Genomic DNA, 6084 nt, shown 5'->3' on the forward strand with positions numbered 1-6084 from the left:
GCTTTCCATTACCTTGAGTACTTTATGCCATTTTCTTATGGCCTGTAGAGTTTCTGATAAGAAATCAGGTGTCATCCTTATTGGAGCTCTTTTGTAGGTAATAGTTTGCTTTTCTCTTGCTGCCTTTAAGGTTCTTTCTTTTTCTTTAATTTTTGGCATTTCAATTATGATGTGTCGATATGGGCCTGTTTAGATTCTTCTTGCTTGGGACTCTCTGTGCCTCCTGAACTTGTGTGACTTTTTCCTTCACATGTTAGGGACAGTTCCTGCCATTTTTTTCAAATACATTCTCTATCTCTTCCTCCCTTTCTGCCTCTTCTGACACACTTACTATATGAATATTGTTACGTTTCATGTTGTCCCACAGCTCCCTTAAGCTGTCCTCTTGTTTTTTAATTGTTTTTTTTTGTTCTCTGATTGAGTGATTTTTTTCTACCCTGTCTTCTAATTCACTGATCCAATCCTCAGCTTCCCCTAATCTGCTGTGTATTTCTTCCAATGTGTTCTATATCTGTGCTATGTCATTCTTTATTTCTGTTTTCATAGTTACTATATATTTTCTCATGCTGTTGAGCATCTTTACCATCATTATTCTGAACTCTATATCAGATGAATTTCTTTTAAAAAAATATATTTTATTGATTTTTACAGAGAGGAAAGGAGAGAGATAGAGAGTTAGAAACATTGCTGAGAGAGAAACATTGATCAGCTGCCTCCTGCACACTCCCTACTGGGTATGTGCCCGCAATCAAGGTACATGCCCCTGAGCGGAATCAAACCTGGGGCCTTTGAGTCCGCAGGCCGATGCTCTATCCACTGAGCCAAACCAGTCAGGGCTCAGATAAATTTCTTATCTCCATTTCATTTATCTCTTCTTGTAAATTCTCTTGTTCTTTCATTTGGGGATTGTTTCTTTGGTGCCTGTTTGGGTTTGTGACTATGTACTAGGCAGATCTGCTATGCCTCTCAATCTCTAGTACAGGACAGTGTCAAATGCTGTTTCTGACTAATTAGATCAGGCAAAGTTTCAAAATGTCCAGAGACCACATCTGCTTGCCGACTGATTGGATTCAGTCTTGAACAGCCCTCAGACAATTGTCCATCAGTTTTTTTTCAACAGGGTGGGACTATTGCTTCTGCCTCAAGGCTGATTGTTATTCTCAGTCTCTACATGGGCCTCAGAAGCTCTGCACCATGGGGCAAGGTGTTTTTCAATAGGTTGAGTCAACTGTCTTCACCCCAGGCAAAACTGCCTGGATAGCAATTGTCTGCATAAGAAAGATGTCCTCCTCAGCATGAGAGAATGCTAAGCACAGGAAATCAGGATGTCTGACTTCTGAACTCAAACCCCAGACCCCCCAACCCTGGCTTCTGCTCACACACTCTGCCCTCCATCTGCTGGAGCATACGGTGAGTGGCTCCACAGGGAATTTTGTGTATTGGCCCTTTACATGAGTGCCTACATGTACAGCCACCTCTCCCTGGCAGATAGCAAACCTGCTGCTTTTGTTAGCCAGATGTTTGTGGGTAACCTTTAAGTTCTGGTGGTCTCTGCTTGAGGGCCCAGCTTGGGGATTAGACCCCAGAGTTCTCAGTGGCAACCCTCCATAGCTGAGATATCTCTCTGGAATTTCAGTTGCTGTCTGTAGCCTGCCACCCCTTTCGCACCTCTGCCCCTCCTACCAGTCTCTATGCAGTCTCCCCTTTCTGTCCTTGCTTATTATGGTTCTCTCCAGCGAGTCTTCAGTTGGTTATTTAGGGAGTTTTTCTGTATTTTACTTGTAATTCCAGTTTGGTCCTGGGGCCATGTTTGTGCAGCATCCACTTACTTCACTGTCATTTTTAATCTCCTGTACAAGTAAATCTTTTAAATCCTTTATGACAGTCTCTCACTTAAGGGTTCCTATAAGTTTCTAAGCCAGTCAAAGTCCACCAGGCCTTCACAGGTGACTAAAACCAGACACAGGCCATGAGTGCATGAGGCTTGAGGGCCAGAGGCTGGGAGGAAGGGTTTCTACCTGAACTATGAGACCCTTCAACACTCAGTGACAGATATTACCTCTGCTACCTTGGTGCCATTGGCCCTGGTTCAGAGACAGTTACAGAAAGACTTCTCACCAGCTTTACATAACCTGTCTTCTCCCTTCCTTGTCTACCTTCTCCCTGGGTGAGTTCCAGCCCACCTCCGGCTTCCTGACCACATGTGTACAGTGGGCAAGCACTAGCCCTGACCCTCCTGCTCAGCTCCCGCACCTGTATCCTATCATCTGCTACACAGCTCCTTGTGGTGAAGAAACCTAACTCAAAATCAAGTCTCAAAATGAGCTCATCACATTCCCCACCCCTCTCTTTCCATCAGAGCTTCTTAGGCCCCCATTGCCTATTCAGTATTCATCCTGAAAAGCTTAGCATTATTTATGCCTTCTTCCTTTTGACAAAGCAAGCATTCAGTGTTTGTGGAATGAATTACTGAATGAATGAGTCCCATCATGAATCACACTTCTTCAAAATGCAGGTTCACAATAATCCACCCTTTTTTCTTTTCAAATTCAAACAATTTTACATAAAGGAAAATCCAGAATCCCTCCCCTTAAAGCAGCAATCATTTCTCAGACATTTCATGCTAACACTGAAGAGAACACATTTTTACAAAGTGCATTCAATGGACATATAAAGCAGGGACTGCTTTATATTTTGCTTTTAACATATCATATACTACAGAGTCTGCCTTACAACTATTTTAATGACTGCAGGTTAGTTTATAATGTTGCTGTATAATGGCTTACTTAGCCAGCCCAAGATTTTGAAGATTTGGATTATTTCCAGGTTTTTACTTTTTGTTCCTTTATTCATTTAACAAAGTAAATTACATTATTTGCTTGTGTGTGCATAAAATATCCCTGGAGAAGGAGGGGGGTTGGCTGTTAGAGGCCAGGAGTGAGAAGGAGATTTTTCACAGAATTCCCTATCATCCCTCTTGAATTTTGAGTAATGTGAATAGTCCGACTGTTCAAAATATAGATACCAATTGTTACTAAGCAGTGCCCTGGAAGCTGGGTTTAGAGCTGGGGTCTATGCTCCAAGCTAACTCCTTCATATGGGCTGTCCCAAAAGTATGTCTAATGTGTCTTAGGAACTCAGAGGAGAAAAATGGGCAGGGAATGACATTTTCACTGAACCTTGAAGCTTGGGTAGGAGTTGGTCCGACTGGTAAGAGACCACTGTGGGAAGAGGTCCAGGATAGGAAAAGGCACTTCTTGTTTGGGGAAGGAGGATATATCTAGTGCGGAGTGACAGTGATTGGAAATGAGATTTTAAAAGAAGACAGAAGCCAATGTAGACACAGCTGTGGGTGCCAGGCTCTGGGGTCCAAACTTAATTGTGGAGGCAATGGGAGACTTTGGAGGTTTTGAAACAGGGAAGATGCAAAGAGCTGTGTGTAACAGTGATCCTTAGCAGCAGCATGGGGACCAAAGGAAGGGATCCCAGTGGGGAACAACCTGTTGATGTCCAGGACATAGTGGCAAGGACCAGAACTAGAGGACCAGCTATCCTGGTCTGCCCAAGATCATCCTGGTTTTAGCATTAAAAATCCTGTGTTCTGGGCAACTCCTCAGTCCCTGGCAAACAGAGATGGTTGGTCACCCTCACCTGCTGCTGCAGGCCTACCTACCCTGAGAACTGACCCAGTGACTTCCAGGAGACTTTAAAATACCCATCCAGTTGTACCATACCCTCTACCACCACAGGCCCTTCCTCGAACCACCACTCCTAGGTTGATTTTTCACTGATTCTAGACCCGCTGACCTCTAGACATGAGATTTTTGAGAAAAATATCCCCACTTACCAATTTCCAGCCTTTTTTCCTACTTCCCTCCACAAAACTGAGGCTCCAGTTAAACTCAACTAGTTCCTGTTCCAAAATAAACCTTTAGACTTTTGTGTCCATTGAGCCACTACAGGAAGGGTCATGTTCCCTATTTCTCTGTCTGCTGGAGCCCGTAGCAAATATCACCTCCCCACAGGTCAATACCAGTCCTATAGAGCAGTGTCTGGGTGTCAGATACCTCCAGAGGAGCATCTCAAAAATTACCACTAATCCTCACAGCAAATAAATGTGACTAGTCCTTTTTCCACATGAGGAAACTGAGACTCAGAGAGGGGAAGTGTCTTGTTTAAGGTCACACAGCTACTAGCCTTCCCCTTTGTCTTCTTTGTAATTCTCTGATTGCCCCAATCTTTGTATTGATGATGTACGCACTTCTTTCACTCTCTACCTGCCCCCATGACCAACCACACACACACAACTGCCAACCTAGAACAAAACTAGGCAGCCTAGAATAATACCTACTATTACTAGTAGGCCCACAATGGACATTTGGTGAATGAAAGGACTATGTAGCCTGGTGCCTGGAATTAAATAGATTCACCACAAATGCTTTTAATTGAGCTGTGGTTGCAACATCTGACCAAATGAGAGTATGTCAGAGGAGGAGAATCAGAAGAAAACACACTGTGGCAAAACCTCAGCTATCCAAAGCTTTCTGGAAATGACTCATTCTGAAGGCTGGGGGTGAACCTTTGAATCCAGGAAGAAGAATCCTGGGACTGCTTTTTTTTCCCAGCTCCCCTCACTTCCACCACTCCTCCTGAGCTCCCTGGTCCCCTTGACCTTCTTTTCCTTCCATTCTTGTCCTCTTTTTTTGTTAATCTCTTGCTCCCTAGAAGCTTCTTAGCTTCCCAGCTTAACCCAGACTCCCCATTCTTTCTGGTTTAGCAAACTAATTGCAGTCTACCCTGGATTGCTCTTTTGTGCCATTGTGAATCCTCAGCACCATTTCTGCTCACTACAGCAGCCCCTGCTCCATCAGGCCTGCCCAGACCACCTTGGGCTAGTGGCTGCTTTTTACCTGCTCACTCCATGGTTCCCCATACAGGTGTCTGGGTTTATGTCTACCTTGGACGCTGGACTGTGAGTTTCTTGAGGATTAGAATCATGTCAGCCCTAATTTTTTGCGAATGGAATTGGCAGACCTTTTGTACTTTTTGGCCACCATTCCTTTGGCACTGCTTTCTCTGAGGCAGCTAAGTCTTTGCTTTCTGGTTGGTTGAATTGTCATTGGGACATATGAGTGCTGGCTGTTCAGGGTTTGTCTGCTGGCTTACTTTTCTTCTTCCTGCTTTTTGTATACTCCCTGGTACTTTACACTTGTCCATTTGGCTCAAGAGAACTGAAGCTCGCCTGGCCAGCATGGCTCAGCAGTTGAGCATCGACCTCTGAACCAGGAGGTCATGGTTCAATTCCTGGTCAGGGCACATGCCTAGGTTGCAGGCACAATTCCCAGTGTGGGATATGCAGGAGGCAGCTGTTCAATGATTCTCTCTCATTATTGAAGTTTCTATCTCTCTCTTCTTCTCCTTCCTCTCTGCAATCAATACAAATATTTTTTTTAAGAGAGAACTGCAGCTCGAATAGCACTCCCTGCTCAGTGGAGAAAAAGGTGGCCAATCGAGTCTGGGCCGAGCCCTGCCAGTCACTCTTACTCAAAGAACCAGGAGACCAGATCTTCTTCATTTGTTACACAAGCTTTTACTTCAGTGCCTACTTTGTATCAGGCCCTGAGCCACACGTTTGGGGGAACAGAAATAAAAATTGGTCTGTACTTGCCCTGCCTCTGGTGTCCTGTATAATCTTGACTCCTTTCTATGCCTCTTGCATTTACCAGTCTGAAAGTGAAGTGGGTAGAGGCCTGATCTGTAAGGCGACTTAGAGCTATCAACATTGGGGATCTTGTTTATCCTGAATACTCTAGCCCTCTTCACATCTGTGCTTTCTGTTAGAAGAGCCAGGCCTGACTCTCTTACCTTTCTTCCTCCTCCCCTGCAAATTCTGAGTAGACATGCTCCAATACATCTCATTGTTTATGTGGTCAAGTAGCCCCAAGAAGCAGCTTAAGAACTGCAGCTAGGGGAAAGTGAAAAAAAAAAAAAAAAAAAAAAGGACGGAGAAAGGGGCAACATGTCAGGTGGCCATCTAGGGTACATTGAAGAATGAAAGCACTCCCCTGCCAAACATACCAAAAA

The sequence above is a fragment of the Myotis brandtii genome, unplaced genomic scaffold (assembly GCF_000412655.1).
Source record: "Myotis brandtii unplaced genomic scaffold, ASM41265v1 scaffold741, whole genome shotgun sequence".
Classification (NCBI taxonomy): domain Eukaryota; kingdom Metazoa; phylum Chordata; class Mammalia; order Chiroptera; family Vespertilionidae; genus Myotis; species Myotis brandtii.